At 37.3% G+C, this 18,854-nt stretch overlaps 1 protein-coding gene across 2 annotated transcripts in view; it reads right to left on the reverse strand.

Annotated features, from left to right (window-relative positions):
• GRM7 (glutamate metabotropic receptor 7) overlaps nucleotides 1-18,854 on the reverse strand; it is a gene marked incomplete at both ends in the record, with an annotated part of 887,413 nt that overhangs the window by 867,954 nt on the left and 605 nt on the right. The window lies entirely within an intron of this gene.

Here is an 18,854-nt window from a genome sequence, read left to right on the forward strand (position 1 = left end):
GATAGAGGGAAGATGGATCCAGTCCCTTCAGTATCTGAGCTATCACAGGAGAGACTCTGCCTAAGCTTATTAGAAAAGAAAGTAAGGAAAGTTACTTGCATTTAGCTTCTCACTATTTAAGGCAAAGTCACTGCAAACGTGCACTAAATTAAAACACTGTTCCTCCACACCCAGAAGCCCATGTTTCTATCATTCATTTAACTCTTTAGTCAGAAATGTTTAGGTTCAGCATGAATAGAGACCCATTCTTCTAGATAAATAATATCTAATAGATAAATTGTAACTGTATTGTGACTTTTCTGTGATTGGAGTAGATATTTTATCATCTTGGTGTTCTGTGCGAATAACTTATTCATAACTACCCTTCCCCCAATTTAACACTAAAGATTGTTTCCGTCAACTATTGTTTCTCAATGTGTGATCAGTGGTTCAAAAACATCTATAAACTGGTGAGAAATTCAATCTTAGTGGATGTAAACATCTGGGGGTAAAGCTCAAGATTCTTTTTTAACAAGTATTTAATATGAATTAGACCTAGGCTAAAACTGGAGGACAATAATAAACTAAAATGATAATATAAGAATCTCCTCAAGATGATCAAAAATCATACTGTGTACACCTGTCCTATTGGAGAAGAGGTAGTGAAACCTGATGGGCAGACATGCTTCCCAAGTAATTTTTCTAGTATATTAATATCTATAATGAGTATTTCTGAGTATAAAAGCATTTGTGTTGGGTAGGGAGAAGGTAGGTTTGTGGTGTGTTCATGAGTGTGTGCATGTATATTCACGTGCATTGAAGTCAGAGGAATGTGTCCCTTGGCTATTCTAATTCTCAGGTTTGAGATAATATTTCTCAGTGAATATGAGATCTCTTCAATTAGGCTGGCCTGGATTGGCAATGAGCTCCTTGGAACTATAAGTTTTTGCTTCCCCAGTACCAGAAGTGAAGATATGTACCACTGAACCAGGCTTTTAATGAGGGTAGTGGGGATGTAGGAATTGAGGATGTGGGGATCTGAACATGCTTCCCAATGTCTGTCTGTGTGCGTGTGTGTGTGTGTGTGTGTGTGTGTGTGTGTGTGTGTGTGTGTGTGTGTGTGTGATTTTGTCTCCCCAGTCTCATTTCTTACATTTATAATGTATGATGGCCTTGTTTGCTTTGTCCCTTGACTAAGAGAATTTATCACTGTGATTGAAATTATTGTTATGTTATATCTATCTCCAAAATCTCTGGTACAGAGTACAATTCCAGACACAGAAGAATAATGCCTTACTAAACCACCTCCCCTGCAAATTCTCAGCAGATTTTCAAGATGAATTATTTCAGCAAGGAAACACTACCTTCAAATAAAATAGCTTCAGAAGTTTAATGATTTGAATATTTTTGTCATGTAATAAGTTCTGGTCATTTGAAATAATGCATATTTAATCTTAATTGCTTATCTCTCAGTCAGCATTTGCCATCTTCAGGCTGAAAGAAACAAATACAATTAAATATTTACTTTCCAAAATTGGCACATGTAAATAAGTGTGAAATAATTTTAAATAATTAAAATTTCAAGTGAGTTTATGGGGTATGTTTGGAATTGTATCCTTCTGAGTGTATTAAAGATTAAACTGCACAAAGACACTTGGGACAGTCAATATTAGTCTTAAATATATGAAATTCTGTTGTAGAAATTAGAAGAAATATTTATCCAAATATAATAACAAACTTGAAAAAATTCAAACTCTAGGGTGTGTGTGTGTGTCTGTGTGTGTAGATATTCATAGTTTCATGATCTCCCTCCTCAGAGAAGGCAAATTAATATTTCTAAATGGATACAGTTATAAAATATACGTGTTTTCAATCTAAAAAAATGTCCTGTGGACTACTGTTTCCCTTGAGAATAATAAAAGAAGTACAGTTTCGTACCCTTAAAATTAAGTATCCTGCAGGGTTTTCAAGAGACATATTCTTTTTTGTTTAAACTTTATTTTACAAAACAAAGATAAAAGGAAAAAATTTAAACATTTTTGCATAAATGTATACAAATACATTTTTGTCAGTGCTTAAAATCATTTTTTCCCCAATAATGCTAAGGGCTCCTGAAGAACCAGTACTATGACAAGTGCTTAACCACAGTAGGTAGTATTAGGCGTATGTGTGAACTGCTTTAAAAAACTGTGGGAAATGACAGATAGATAAAAGCTGATGATACTTGAGGTTCTTTTGTACACAGGACCAGTGAGCCCATCAATACACCTACTTCACAGGCTCAAACTATGTTAATTTGATCATTAATCAAATGCAAAATCATAAGGCTCAAACGTACTGTGAAATTGGGCATCCAACGCTTATGAGTATGTCTTGGTCTCATTGGTAGGGGCCTAACTATACTCTCAGAACCAAGGCCTAGGGAAATCAATCTAAGATGTTCCTGACTACAGAGAAAGAATCATCGTGTGGTGGGCAATTCACCACCCTGTAGAGCGTAATCCAATGCCTTTGAACACTTTAAAAAAAAATGAAGTGCTATTATAAAACAGGCCTTATGCATATCTGAAGAGAAAAATAGTCATTAGGATTAAAATTCTTTTAACCATTTACAAAAACTACAATCAGACTAAATTATTAAAACAGTTGAAGAACATGAAGAATGCATTTAATCCACTCAAGAAAACCCTACTTATTGATCACGGACACATAAGTTCAAAGCTCACCTCCACCATATAACATGTGAAAATAACCACCTGTGAGGCTAAATCCCACACATACAAACTGAGACCTCATACTAGCACCATTGATCTTATATGCCAGATAATTGACAAAATATTGTCACAGAATCATAATGACATTTTACTTAGGAAGTACTCAGAGAAGCACCTGACATTAATATTGGACAAACATATGAACCAGCAAATTTCTATGGCATTTATTTTGGCCAAGAAGACCTTGAATAACATGATAATGCCTTTTCTTCATCTATTGAGTTTCTCTCTCTCTCTCTCTCTCTCTCTCTCTCTCTCTCTCTCTCTCTCTCTCTCTCCTTCTCTTGGCATGCTAATTCAAACCTGCTCTAGTACTTAAAATGCAGAGGAAGAAGAGTTGCTACAAGTTCTGGCATAGCCTGAGGTAAGTACACTGAGTTCCTTTATCAAAAGTAAATAAATTTATGGCTAGGTAGAGCAGTGTCTTATATTTTAATCATGATTGCTCTTCCAGCTCTGTCTGAGGTGCTCACTGAAGCTCATAGCATACACATTACTGATAAACTGCTGTTACTTCAGTTCCAGGTGGTTCAATGCCTTCTGACCTCAACAGACACTGTACTCATATGGTACACATACATTAGAATAAATAATAACTAAGTAAATGTGTGTGTGCATGCACTTGTGTTTATCCCCTTTAAGAAAAGTCGATGGGTTCAATGGATAAAGGCATTTTCCACCACCTCCCACAACCTGTCTTTCATCCTCAGGACCAATATGGTAGATGAAGAGAAAAGATTCCTGAAAGTTGTACTCTCACTTTCACATGCACATTGTTGTATGAGTGGCAACATATATACATAGATATCATACACCATGCACAGATAAGCACATAGAATAAATAAGTAAAACACATAGAAGTCTCTATTTTAAAGCATCACTGTGAAAAACTGGAAATACCTGTACTTTTGTGTTACTTATCCAGGAAACTAAATCTCAGGTTTAATATAAACCTATCAAAACCACTCTAAATCTATCATGATCAAGTGATGCCACTGTAAATGGATCAGTCAATAATTTATTCAAGAAACTAAATTACAAAAAATGATTGATCATAGGTTTGATAGGGAGTACTCAGGTTTATCAGTAGATGTGTCATATAAGGCAAAAGATGTTCAAAGTAAAAGCCCATATCTTTTGAGTTTGCAATGTTTGCATATAAATAATTAGTTATTTCATTGAAGGGACCCAACTCTAAGCATGATAGTTATGTTCCATGTATGCCTTATGAACTGTGATTTTGCAAAGTATTCTGAATGTGCTGACACTCTGATTGTAACTTCTACATGTAGTCAGTATTCCACATCTGGTACTATACAAGTGCTTCAAGAGTGTCAGATATGGTGCTTGAAAAATACTTCAGTGAGTAAAACACTCTCAGTGCAAGCATGAAGAGCTGAATTCATATCTTTAGAACCTCCTAGAAATTGCACACAGCTACAGTCCTACTGTTTTCCAAGTTGTGATTGGACAAAAGTAAGGCAAATCCCTAGAAACTTGATGGCCAAATAGTCTGGTATAGAGTTTAATATAGTTGGAAACAATTGAGAGAGAAAGACCTCGCCACAAACAGGCACACTCAAGTTTGCGCTCTGATTTACCCACTTGCAAAGAGTTTGATAGCCCATAGTCATACATTAACACAAAAGTTTAGACACATGAGTAATGCACATGCAGGAGCACACACACATTTTTTAAATGTTTTCTATTGTTTAATCAATACACACCAAAAAAAACCCTTTGACTGTTTCCATGTTACCTTCTCTACTACACGCACTTTATGCTTATGGCAATTAGTAAGATATCAATGCATATTATCAAACCTTTAATAAAATCAAGTACTGACAAAAATATATTCATATGGTTTTATGCCAAAAATCTATACATGTATCTTTCTTTTTAAAAATAAAGTTGTAAGAAAAAATAAAGACAAATAAACTCAGGAAAAAAAACATTATATATTTTTTGGAACCTTTTCAGATCCCATGTTTTTGAAGTAAATAAGCTCTGCTTAAATTCTATCTGAAAAGACAGAATGATGACCTGAGAACTAGAATTCTGAAATAGCTCTGCTTTATAAACTTATGCATTTAGAATGCTTCCTTTCTGGAAGGGCATTTGATTTTCTCTTTTGTCAAACTTTTCATGTGCTCTTGATAAGCAATCATAGTTCAACAGAACCCAAATAAATGTTTGCATAAGCCCTGCAAGATGAAAAGGAAAAAGTCAGATGCCATAGAAGATAATTGTACTTAGGATGAGTAAGACCCCACACTTGACCTCAGATAAATTAACTTTAAATAGAGTGTATGAGTCAGTGCCTGGAATGTAAAAATTCTAAAAGATCAAGGTTAAGTACCAAAATGTACATGTAGGTATTTTAAAGAAGGAAGTGGAATAATGGTTACTTGATCAAGGATAGGATGAATAGATCTCTTTCAGTATTAGAAAAAGTTGACTTTAGTTCTTGGTATTAAAGCTAATGTCACATGAGAAATAGAAAGATAGAGGGACCAATAACTTCTCTAGCCTTACAGAGGTAGGTAAAAGATGAAGGTTTTGCATGGTGTAGTCAACACCATTGACAGGCTCTTGAGGTCATGAAGGCACAAGTTGAAACACCCTGTCACCATCTTTCTTTTAGTGGGTCACATTGTTTATCTTTCTTTTTTTAAAGATTGTTTTATTCTTAAAGGACATACTTTGGATGTCTGGCAGTTCCTCAGAAAATTAAACATAGTACTACCTGGAGACCCAGTTATTCCACTTCTGGGCAGATACACTAGAGATACTTCAACATACAATAAGGGCACATGCACCGCAATGTTCATAGCAGTCATATTTATAATAGCCAGAAACTGGAAAGAACCCAGATGTCTTTCAGTAGATGAATGAATACAAAAATTGTGTTAGCTATCAGAAACAATAACTTTATGAAAATCCTAGGAAAATGGATTCATCTAGAGAATATCATCTTGAGTGAGGTAACGCTGTCACATTGTTTATCTTAACACCTCAGTGTCTTTATCTAAATGAAATAATGGCTTCTTCCACACAAGTGGAAGAACATAATAATAGATAGTATGGTCAGCTTACACACAAAAATAATATCTTATGATGATTAAGGAATAATGAATAAAGGATGAGAATTATGGGGGTCATAGTGATGATGGGATGGTACAGCCCCCACTCTGGTGGGGAATATTTAAAAATACCTGACTTTTAGCTATAAACTCAAGCTTAATGAGGTTACAACAGCTAAGATACTTTTCTAAATATAATGCAAAATATTCAAACTGTCTTATCAGCTTCTTAATCACAAAATAACATGTTAAATATTGTACCTTTGTCTATATTCTCATTTTGAGGCCTGGGTACTTGCACCCAGATTTTAGATTGAGAGAATTGACAATTGCTTCTCCTTGATTCTGCATTGCCTCCTGGTCTATTTTTTTTCTTTTACACAAGGATTTATTTTAAAGTAAAGCAGTGTCTGTGGCAGCAGGGTACTGTCAGGTTAATACTTAAAATCATGTTCCAAGAAAAGTGTCAAAGGACCCATGTTCATAAACATGGCAGGAATGAACGTTGGTATAAGGCGACAAGTCCTCAAAATCACAATACTCACTATGGTGAAAATAAGAGTAATATTACAAATGACATAGAACTATGTAACTGACGTGATCATCTGTAAGCTTTAATTCTTATAAGAATAGAACTAACATCATTATTTAATGGTAGGAATAGTGATTCCTAGATACTGAGCTGAGTAACAAGTTTACACGGTTGCCTAAAGTGGGAGATCAGCTACGTTTAACACCTACACTCTTGTTAGAGAGTGTCTCACTGTAGAGTCATGGCTGTCCTCAAACTTACCATCTTCCTGTCTCGGGTATTCAAGGTTTGGGCTTATGAACATGTTTTTCTGGGTCAAACTAACACCTATACCTTTAACTATAGACTCTAGTGCTTCTCATTGAAATTGAATCACAATTATAAAAACTCATTTTTTCTTTCTAAAGTTAACAAATTCATGGAGTTGGGAGGTGATTTGGGTAATGGCAGGGGAGGGGACGCTGATCATTTCAAAACAAATACTTGTTTGATGAGACACAGTCTTTTATTTGCACTTCTCAACCAGTTATCAAGAAACAGCAAGTAAAAGGTAGGCAGTAATAATATGCCCCATGAGGCTGGAGAAAGAGCAGAGTTAGCACTGAGAGTTATCTCTTCTGGAAATAGTGATTTCCAGTTTTTACGCAAGCTAAAAATCCTTTTTCAATTCACAATTCAAAAAAAGCAACATTTCATTTTTGTATATTATTTTTTTCAATTCCGTCATTCATCTACTGTCCTGTTTCACAATTTATATATAAAAATATGTTAAATCAAACGTAAAAGATTGGAATGAGAGGCGGCCATGCTGTCTCCATATATAGTTGTTGATGTTTTTCCCGTTTTAATTCTATTATGCCTGCTCCATCCAATTTAATTATAATGAATAGAGAATTACACAATTACCCTCTGTTCTGTTCTTCGGATGTTGTATTTTGATAAAATTCACTACATTCTATCTCCCTTAACAGTAAAAATTGGTGTGTTACAATATGAAATGTGTTATAATTACATTTGAAATATAGCTTACATAATGATAACATTAAAATAAAATTATAGATGCATAGAGACAACATGGTCATGCATTTTGAGTATAATTCATGCTTAAACCAAAAACTCGTAGTTGAATGAATAAATAAACATAATTTTAAATTATTCATAGAAGGTGTTCAGTAGTTTTAAAGCTAATGTCTAAAGCCAATTTAAAACCAGTGAGCTAAAAAATTCTCACAGTTAGGTTTTCAATTTCAAAGAACCCTGGCTCCTCTTGCACTATACCTGAGTTCGGTTCACAGTATCATTGCAGCTTACAAACATCCTTGACTCCATTTCTAGTGGATCTGGTGCCCTCTTCTGGTCTCTTTGGGTATCAGGAACGCATACATACATGTATGCCAACTCTCATACATATAAAGTAAAAATAAATAAGTACATATTTTTTTAGATAGTGAAATGAGAAACGGCGGGTGTAGCTCAGAGTTAGAATATATGCACAACGATTTTGGTTCGATCTCTTGCATCAAAACATAAATATAAATAATTGTAATAATTAAAAAGTTAAGCAAAGATACGAAATTCCCAGTGGAACTGCTTAAAGCAAGTATTTGGGTAGGTATTTTACTACAAGCACATTATTTGCTTTTTTGAATTCCTGGATAACTTTCTTTCACCTTTAACATGTATCAGAAATGGAAATTTCTCAACTGTCTTTGATGATGTATAAAATAATAATGATAGATGTTAGAGTACAAAATAGTTATGAATTAAAGTGGCACCCAAATAAAATTAACATAAGCCTTATAGCATGTAGTTATAATTAAATCATCTAAGAATATGATAGTGTTGATTGTCAACCTGATAGAATCTAGATTTATAAGCCATCAGGCACAGCAATAATAATGACTGACACTTGATCAACCTCGGATCATGTCTATGAGGGTTTGTCTTGAAAAGTAATTGAGTTAGGAACCATGTCCATGAGAGGGTAGCACCATTTCCAAGACTGAGTTCTCAATCACATAAAATGAACAAAGCTAATAGTACAAGAGCTTTTATTTCATCTACACTGAAAATCTAATGTGGGCTGCTCCCTCAACCTCTTGCACTTATGACTTCCAAGCCATAATGAACTTAAAGTTGAAATAAGCCCTTCTACTTTAAGTTGCATTGTCAAGGCATCTTATCACAGTAGTGAGAAAAGCAATTAGTATAAGAAGAAAGATGGAATACCAAATGTGTGTTCAAATGGTTTACACTGGTAGCATCTCTGTTGTTGTTGTTGGTAACACAAACAATGCAAGTGCTCTGGCACTAAACTACCTGTATTAATTGGAAATTTATACAGGCAATTTATAATATAAATCCTTTTAGAACTTCAGACATGCATATCCAAATGTTGGTTCAACAACCCTATTTAGAGTTCAAGAAACCACCCAAACAGCTAGTGTATAAAACAAATTCAAGGACAGACAAAGATGTTAACCCAGAGAAACTCTGTCTCAAAAATAAAAATATAAATAAATAAATAAATACATGCAAAACAAAGGTACAACACAAAAAGAAAGATAGAAAGAAGAAAGAGAAAGAATCCACCTCAATTATTCTATTTGCATACCTGATTCCAAATTCCGCAGACACTTTTTACATCTCAATAATAAACTCACTTTTTCAGATGCCCCAGTTTGAAACCTTGGGTTTAACCTTTTCCCTGTTCTTGCCTTCATACCTCACATTTTACTCACCACAAAAAATTTATCTCAAGATTCAAAAGGAATAATTTTGAAACCTATGCTGTTAGCACCCTGGGTAAAGTTATCAGCCTAATATCACATGAATCTCCTTCCTACCTGTTCTCATTGACCACTCTTTGCTCTCATACTCAAAGCCACAGACATGGGTAGCCTTTTAAAGAACACAGAACATCTCAGTCCTCTGTTAAAAATCCCATCAGTCACATGTTGATATTTGCACTCAACCAATGAACAGAAGATGCTGACTCTTGTGGTTGAATCAGGAAATCCTGGTTGAATCTGAGGAAGACGATGACCTTGTAAGAGGATCAGCAGTCTTAATTAACATGGACGCTCGAGGTCTCTCAGACACTGGATCACCAACCAACCAGCATATACCAGCTGATATAAGGTCCCCCAACACATATATATCAGAGGTCTGGGTTCAGTCAGAAAAGATCCACCTGATCCTCAAGTTACTAGAGGCCCTTAAATTTTAGAGGTGTGGTGTGGTGGGTGGGGTTAGTGGGGGGCATCCTTGTGAAGAAATGGGCTGGGGAGCAAGGACAAGGTATGGGATGTGGAACAGTCAGAGTGTGGACCAGGAATAAAATCTGGAGTCAAAAAAAAGAAATCTCATTATTGTCTGCCTGTGTTTAGAGGGAAAAACAAAAGATCTATGACAATGTTCAAAGCCTTGCATGAACATTACACCCTTGATCTCTAATTGTGCTAATGTTTCTTCCTCACTATGTCATCTTAAAAAATGTCAGTGCCAGGTTTCAGTCTTAGCAGGCTTTGTGGCATTGGTCATTCCAGGTCCTGGGCACTAGTGTTCGCAGGAAAAATTATATGCATGCTCATGTATGACTTCAAGTACTTACTCAAATATTACCTTAGTCCTACCCTAAGTATCATAATGTCATATTTATAAGTAAGGCCCACCTTTATATTTTGTCCCCATTAATTTTGCACACTGCTGAGTTCGTGATACGATATGGCATTAATTTATATAACTCGTTTCTATGAATACCAATGCATAGGATCAATAGAGCAAACCAGGGAAGCAGGGAGGAAAAGAGGAGGGGACATAAGGAGAGAGAGTGATTTCTGAGTAAAATTACAGGTAATTAAAGCAGAAGTTAGTTCAAAAGCATTTAACTAAGATGTCCACGGTTCTGCATCTAGAGACATATTACAATGGAATTTTAACTGAAAGATGAATGCTTTCCAGTAAAGACAGTTCTATAATCCTAAAAGAGCATAATTAATTGGGGAAAGGTATACATGTCTCCAATTTTCATACTTAGGAGGCAGGTGCAGGAGGACAGCTGAAACTCTGAGGGTCAGACTCGTGTACATAATGAGCTTCAAATCATCTAGAACAGCATATGAATTCCAGACTTCAAAATGAAATTAAATGAAATGAAAAAAGAGAAAAGAGAATAATTAAATGTCAAAGAATTGTTTTTAATTGAAGTACAAAATTGTTGTATTGAATTCAATTATGAAAATTTCACTCATTCCCTATCTTTCTGTCTGTCTGTCTATCTATCTATCTATCTATCTATCTATCTATCTATCTATCTATCTATCTATCTATTTATCTATCTATCTATCTATAGACCTATGTACATATTTATGTGTATACCCAAATGTAGGTATGCATGGATACACATACACATCCATACATACATATGTGTCTATTCCTAATATAAATGATGTTATAGAGAGGCATTCCAAAAAAAATAACAGAGGGGTGCAGCACATTATATTTATTATAGCCATTCTATGGAATTTAGTACCTATGACCATTATGAATTAGTAATGCTTAATAACAGAAAAATAATAATGAACACACAGTGCATCCTAATTCAGCATTAAACCATTTACATGCAATTCTCAAAATTATTCTAGCAGAGTACAATTTAAAAATTGTTTGTTTGTTATTATATGTAGTATGTGTGCACACATGTATGTGTGTGGGTGTGTACATGCCATGGTACCTATGCAGAGGTCAGAGAAAAACTTGCTAGAAAATGTTCCAGCAGTGTGGGTTCCATGGATCTCTCATGCCATCAGAATTGAAGACTAGTTCCAATACCTGCTAAGTCATCTTGTGTGTAATAAGAATGTTTTATTGTGCCAATTTAAAATACTCAGTCATTGATGATAAGAGTCATTCCTGTTCAAGCAAGTCAGCAAGAAAAAGGTGACACTTAATAAATTTAAACTTAAATACAATTCTTGAACTTGACTGTCCACTCCTGCATGACAACTGAGAGGCAGGAAGGACTTTCTAATGAGACTCTTCCCTGTGATGTCTGCCTGAATGGCTGCACTTGCATAGGTCCAGCTTAAAATACAGTAAACATACGTCACTATTGTAACAAAAGAAATATCATCCTTTAAGCAGTAATGCTGCCAGACTAAGCCTTTCCTTGGGACTTAGCTGATACCTTTCATTAGCACCCAGAACAAGCAGCAGCAGCTGTGCCATGAAGAAAGCACAACACTCGGAGATGGAGAATTCTGCAAATGACCAATTATAAAACTATTAAGCTGCAGCACTTTCTGAACAAGAGGCAAAATAATCCATTAAAGTGGAAATTCCTATCCTTCCCTCAAAGGCCCACATAAACATTAATGTTGCATTTATTAGGACGTACTTCATGCACTCCATCACCCTGACTTACTACAATTGTCTTAGTATCCTTCCCTCACTTTGCACATCTATCTGGATGATGGATTTCTTCACTTGGGATCTTGAGAAAGTAGAGTGAACGAAATAAAGTTTAGGACAAGCCCTCACAATCCATAATGACAGGCACTGAATTGGAACAAGAGGAAACATCTTTTCTCATTTATTTAATACGAAACATTTACTGTGTATTTATGCCCACATGCCTAGCTACTGGCTGAATAATGGAGAACAGATATCTTTCCCTGGGTGATAAGACTTTGTGTGTTAAATTTATAGCTGTTTACACAACTAATCTTGCTCCACATTTGGATTAAGTATTTCTAAAAAGAGATATGGGTAAACAGTTGACAACTTTGATATCTTTATGTCATCATGATTTCAGGGTAAGGGAATGCATAATAATTGTAGGCATTGTTAAACAGTTAAATACTATGAAAAATATTTAATTACCTAGATGTTATCAGAAAAAGAAAGGATTGTCTGAACACACTTTGCTTGTCAACCAGATAGGTGACTTTATGCCACAAGGATCCTTTTTTAAATGTATAGTAAAATGAAGTGGGCATGCAGAAATACTGGGGCAACCTAATGAAATCACATTCTTGGAAGTACATGGCATAGTTATACTTAAACTTCAAGCAATTATCGCTATTGATGTTGAAAGTATATTTAAATTTTTTATAAAATTTAATATATAACCCATATCACTATAAAATCACAAAAATTATTGTTGAAATTATGATTAATTTGGCTGAGGAAACATAGAATATTTAAATATTGTGGGAAAGATGTTAATTTTTAAACACGTAAATCTCATACTATTAAAAACCATGTCATGATAGTTCTTTCAGATAAATATTCTAAAGGATCTCTCTCTCTCTCTCTCTTTCTCTCTCTCTCTCTCTCTCTCTCTCTCTCTCTCTCTCTCTCTCTCTCTCTGTGTGTGTGTGTGTGTATGTGTGTGCATTTGACTCATTAACATCTATGTTATATCAATTCACATGACACCCACTAATTAGTTAGTCTGACATTACATTGCACTGTTTTTCTACTAAATACTGGTCATGCATTTTAGTTGCTGGGAACATGAGTTTGCAACTATTCTTAATTACCTATTTAAAGTCAAAGGGGATGAGGACTGGGGTTGGGCTCCTTGTTTACTGTACAGGGACCCAGGAGCTTAATATAGTGTGTACTCCATTACAGAATGAAAATGCTTCTGTGCCCTGGGGATATCAACAAAAGATTTGCTTTAATGAAAGGAACTGAGTGTGACTCCACTGCTCCTAGATAGGAGGCCTACAGGCTACAGTTTGCATCCAAAGTACCTGCCTTCTCTCTCAACTGCACACAGACAGGAAAGAAGCAATTGCAAATGCTCAAAGCAACTGCAATTCCCATTCATGCTGGAAATCGTGAGGAAGATGTAGTGGTTTTGAACAACAAAAGCATGGGTGTAAACAAAACATGAAGTATTATTTTTAGTTTAATGAACTCCATTCACTACAGTAGGATATCAGCTGATCTCTATAACAGTTAGCAAAAATTAAACTCGATCCAAGGATAATCTATTTTTATTACCTTTAAAATGTGTGATGTGTGTGTGTGTGTGTGTGTGTGTGTGTGTGTGTGTGTGTGTGTGTGTGTGTGTGAAATCAGTCTATGTATCACAGTGCCTGCAAGGAAGTCAGAGAATTACTTATGGAGGCTTCCACTCTTTCCTTCCACTTTTGCATGTATTTATAGATCCAACTCAGGTCACCAGACTTGCAGGGAAAGCCTTTTATCAGCTGAATCTTCTTGCCAGCCTGTTAGGCATTTTCTAAAAATTCAGGGCTTGAGGTTAGCAAAGCTTAGGTTGTTTGTGTTTTCCCCACAGCTCCACTTTCTTCTCTATGATTAGTTATCAAGTCTCTCGGTGTGTAGGCACTGCAACTCACAACTGCACAGAACTGAACTTCCAAGGAAGAAAGATGATGCCCCCATTAGTTCTGTCAGAAAGTTTGTGAGGAGAGTGGTGGTATATGTAGACCCAGATGTCCAATACTATACTATTCATTTACTTTACCAGACTCATGGGACCCATGCCTGAAATAAGGAACATAAGAAGGGTGTCAATATTTGACACCTTCCTAAACAAAATATCCTAGAGTTACTCTTAAGCAAGATAGGACAGGGATATGGATAAAGATTTAACCATCATTATAATTCCCAGGGTTTCTAGTGTCCTATGTCTTATAATTTTTGCTAAGCTTACCTAAAAGTTCTTTTTCCCTAGCAAAAGTTTTGATAAATTTCTCACTCTATAGCCAACTGATCTAATGATAAAGAAAATAGAAGTAAGGAAAGCTCCGGATATGGTAAGTAGACAAATAATGATGGAGAAGCTATGAAAAAAAATCTCAATGAAAAGTTTCCCAAGGGCCTTACAAGTCCAAAGTGGAAATATATAAAATTGATTCCATGGAGATTTTATGAAAGCAGGCTGAAAAAAGGATTAGGCATTTTCTAAAAGATCAGTGAATGTACATATGTGTGCTTTTTGTCTGTGCCTGTGGACATTTTCATGCATATGTATGTATGCAAGCAGTACATTCTTGTAGAGACCCAAGGTAATGTTACAAGTTTTCTTCAATGATTTCTCCACCTACATTTTTGATTCAGGGTCTCTCATTGGACTTGGAATTCACTAAGACACATCATTATGACTCACTTGTGTTTGGTGGATCCAGACTCATGCTTTCAGATTTGTTAAATAATCACTAGAAAGCCTGGTGTAATTCACCTAAGATCTCTTTAAATTATATATATATATATATATATATATATATATATATATATATATATATATATATATATATATGCAGTGTATATGTTAAGGCAGGTCACATTTAAGTTCTCAAACTGCAGATGTCTGTAAAAATAACTCAAATGCCATATTTGTTTCAATTAAATGTAAGAGAAAAATGCTCAGAGACATCCAAATTAAATGAACTTTATATACATAAAATATACATGAAGTTATCTTCAAATATAGCATGTGGATGTCTTTATTCCTTTCCTTTCTGCTCTTTTAAAATTGCCCCTTTAAAATTTTCCCACTCACCATCTGTTAGGTAAATTTTCTAAAACACAGTAAATGTGGAGGCAGGGATTGTTTTAGAGATGATTCCAAATGGCAGGGCTACCTATATTTATGCAATTTAAAAAGGAGTAGGGTAGAGGTGCATAAAAACAAACCCCCATAGTAATATCACGTCACCCTCTGAGCTGATCTTCATCACACACACACACACACACACACACAGAGAGAGAGAGAGAGAGAGAGAGAGAGAGAGAGAGAGAGAGAGGATGCAAAGCAATTCTGAGCCCACAGCCTAGATCATGTCACCACATGCAAATAGTTTTCTGATAGAGTCAAAATGTAGCAAAAGTAATTTTTACTCTTTGAGTGTTTGCTCCAAGTCAGTAAGAGATTAGCAAGGATCTTTGTTTTCAACACTGTTATGTTTCCCACTCGTGGCTATAAAATATTGTTCAGGGGAGATTTGTCTTATGGTCACCATGTTATGTAACCTCTCCACTTTAAGCCATCCCCATCCTGTGATTAGTTTCAAAAAAATATGTTACTCTTCCTCGGTAATAATTTATGTTTAATCTTTCTGAGCATTAGGAGAGTATTATTCTGTCTGGGCTCAGAAGCAAATCTCCAGAAATTCCTCCCCAGTGCTTCTTTGAGGCTAAAAATGCATCGCAGGGCAGTTGCTGTGATTTAATTCTACTTGGCAGAGCCCTGGCCACAAGCTAATTTCATTACCCTTAAATTCCTGGATTTGAAAGACCCACTAGATCTGATTCTTGTTCTCAGACATGTCGTTTACTAACATATTCAGGCAAGATAGTGAAGAGAAAAGAAAGGAGTGGAAAGGGGTGGGGAGAAAGGTAAGGAGGGAGGGAGTCAGACAGAGAGACAGAGAGAGAGGCAGAGTCTGACCTGACTTCTATCCTATCTTTGGCCTCACACACCAGTGAGCAGAGGAGAATTCCAAGTGAAACACAAGATTGACATATGAGTGACCATTCTTGTCCAGCTCTTCATTTTACTGTGTTCCCACCCTGACTCTGGCAGAAGCAGCATTTGTGGTAGCTCTGTCTCATTACTGCCTGCTGGCCCCTAGCACTCAGCATTCCCTCATTTAGTCTGCAAGTATCTCCTCCTCCAGGTTACAGGCTCATCTCACTGTAAATGTTTATCTCAAGTTATCAGTTTGGCATGGTCCCCACAACCACCCACGAGAACTGAAGCAAAGAAGACAAACCCAAATCACTGCAGAACTCAGAATTCCATCATTTAAAGGAGTTTATTTTATGTAGAATTATCTTAGTTGAATAGAAACCTAGGATCCCAGAGGAGATTCACCTACTCTCCTTTTCCTCTTCCTCTGTTTGAAGGTGCCTAGCATTATTGCAACCTTATTCACTTTAATCATTTGGCAGAATGACAGAACCTGGCAAAGCCCTGGAAAATGTAGGCTAAGGGCCTCTCAAAGCACATGCAAAAAGCCATCAAAAGATATGAATATGAAATACAGAAAAAGAAACAAACATATTGAGATCTATTATCTTATCTACATACACACACACACACACACACACACACACAGAGAGAGAGAGAGAGAGAGAGAGAGAGAGAGAGAGAGAGAGAGAGAGAGAGAGAGAGAGAGAGAGAGAGAGAGAGAGAGAGAGAGAGAGAGAGAGAGAGAGAGAGAGATACTTTAACATGGGCAATGGCTAAGCTAGGCGCACACTAACTGTTAAAACCTGGCTTGCAGCAAAGCCACAAGTTGGAGCATCTTTCCCACTCCCAGCTTCTTCTGAATAACTGCAGGTGAGAACCAGGGCCTCTTTTGCCTCAGCTGTACAATCCAACATGAATAGCTGCAATTTGCAAATTAGAGGAAAATGACAGTGTTTTCTCTCAATGGTTTTAGTCCCAACCCATGAGGCTCACTCTGGCATTAGTTTCTATCCCTCCCCAGCTCAGGGAAAGAGGCCAGGAAGTAGAAGAGCAGACATTTGTTTCTTTGGAAGTTGTCTGGGTTTTAAGTGCTACCATAGGAGAAATCAGCTCCTGGGGAGTCCTTTGAACACTGTCCCTAGCTTCATCTGCAATGACTTTCTTCACTTGGATATTTCACTCTTTTTCAGAATCATAGTCCCAGCTCAGGTGATGTTCATAATCATTCAGTAGTGAGCAGTCCACCCCTCAAGGCTTGGGACACACACACACACACACACACACACACACACACACACACACACACCTCAGGTATTGTATCAACTCATCTTTTCATTCTTTCTGCAGCTACAGCTCCTCCATCCCAAGCTACCAAACTTCTTCGGGCTCAGAGGTGAACAAGAATCTTTTTAATTTTGATGACAAAGCCGAGGATGTTCTAGAATTCAAGCAACCTTAAGTGAAGTCAGCCCTCAGATCACTTTAGGAGAGTGCAAGCAGCAAGAAGTGTCTATCAAGGCACATTCAGGAGCGATGGGTATGCTCTGGGATCAGAAAGAACTCACTGGGTTCAGGTGAGCACTTCTGCTGCTTGAGCACAAAGTTCCCTCTTTTGGAGATGATGTAGGTCCTCTGCTGGCCTGGCCATCACCAGCAGGTCCCTCATAAAACTCCTATCCTTATGGAAAGCTTGTGAGCAATAGTCACTTCTTAGACTTGGGCAGCACAATCCTGCAGGGACCATCTTACAGAATTAGGGGAAGGGGTTGGCTGAATCTGGTTACCACCAAACAGGGATCAAGCCCTGGGTTAAGAGAGTCACACCCAAAGCGATTTGAGGCAAGAACTTGAGAATGAGAAAAGGAAGTGGGTTGAGGAGGGGAAACCAGACAAGGAAACAGAAAGAAAAAAAGCATAAGGACACCTTGTCACAGGGTCCCCTGAACTCAGTTTGGTACCCTCAAAGCTATCTCTTCATTTCTACCCAGTGCAGCCGAGGAGGCACAGAGAGAGAGGCTACAGGGACCAAAGGCAAAGCACTGCGGCTGGACCCTCTGCCTATCAGCCCTAGATCTGCCTCTCTCTCTCTCTCTCTCTCTCTCTCTCTCTCTCTCTCTCTCTCTCTCTCTCTCTCTCTCTCTCTCTCTCTCTCTCTCTCTCTCTCAGCCCAGGGCAGGAGACCTGCATAACCCTCTTTAGCACACCCACTGTTCCTGGGCAAAACTAGCTCAATTTCCCAGCTCAGAGCCTCCGGATTCTGGGTGTGGGGTTGCATTAGTGAGGGAGGGGAACTAGGAGCACAGGGAGCAGTCAGTGAAAGCGATTTTATTTCATTTCGCAGTTAGCATGAGCTCATCCCCAGCTGAGGTCTGAAGTGGTAGCAGAAAGCTAGCTGATCGCCCAGCTCCTGCCACTGGCCGGACTGCAAATGCAATTTAGGCAGTACACAAAATTGCCAGGAGGAAACCAACTCAGGGGGGTCACCTCAGCAGGCGGGGTCTCCCCAGTAGGGCGGGTACCCCCCATGCCTCTGATGGATACCAGCTACAGGTCAGAAATTCAACCCCAAAGACATGGGCAATTATCCAAAAGCCGGTAACCCCCAACCCTCATTGGAAAAAGGGATTTGTTGAGGTCTTCCAGAATATTTCCATGGAGTCGAGGTTTCCTAAGTGGCTTGGGCATGGACAACTAAGGAGTTGAGAAATGCCATCTTTTTTTCAAAGCATCTTCCAATTTTTCATATTCCTTATGCCTAACCTGCTCCCTTAGGAGTCCAGGCACTTTTACAAGCCTGTTTTCGAACCATATTTCACTCTAATGCAAACCATTTAAATCATCGCCTTGTTTTTCCGAAGATTGCTTCTTGTAAATGGGACCATAAATCCGGGGAGTCATGCCGTATGGAGTGGAGCGTGGACAGGGGAAGACATAAAAGAGGAGTAAACTAAGCAAGGAAGATACCTCCTTGGGTGGGGTGGAAGGGATTCAGCAGGATCTCCAGGGTAGAAATGTCGGAGTGCTGGCCTGACCCC

This window comes from Micromys minutus (assembly GCF_963924665.1).
Source record: "Micromys minutus genome assembly, chromosome: 3".
NCBI lineage: Eukaryota > Metazoa > Chordata > Mammalia > Rodentia > Muridae > Micromys > Micromys minutus.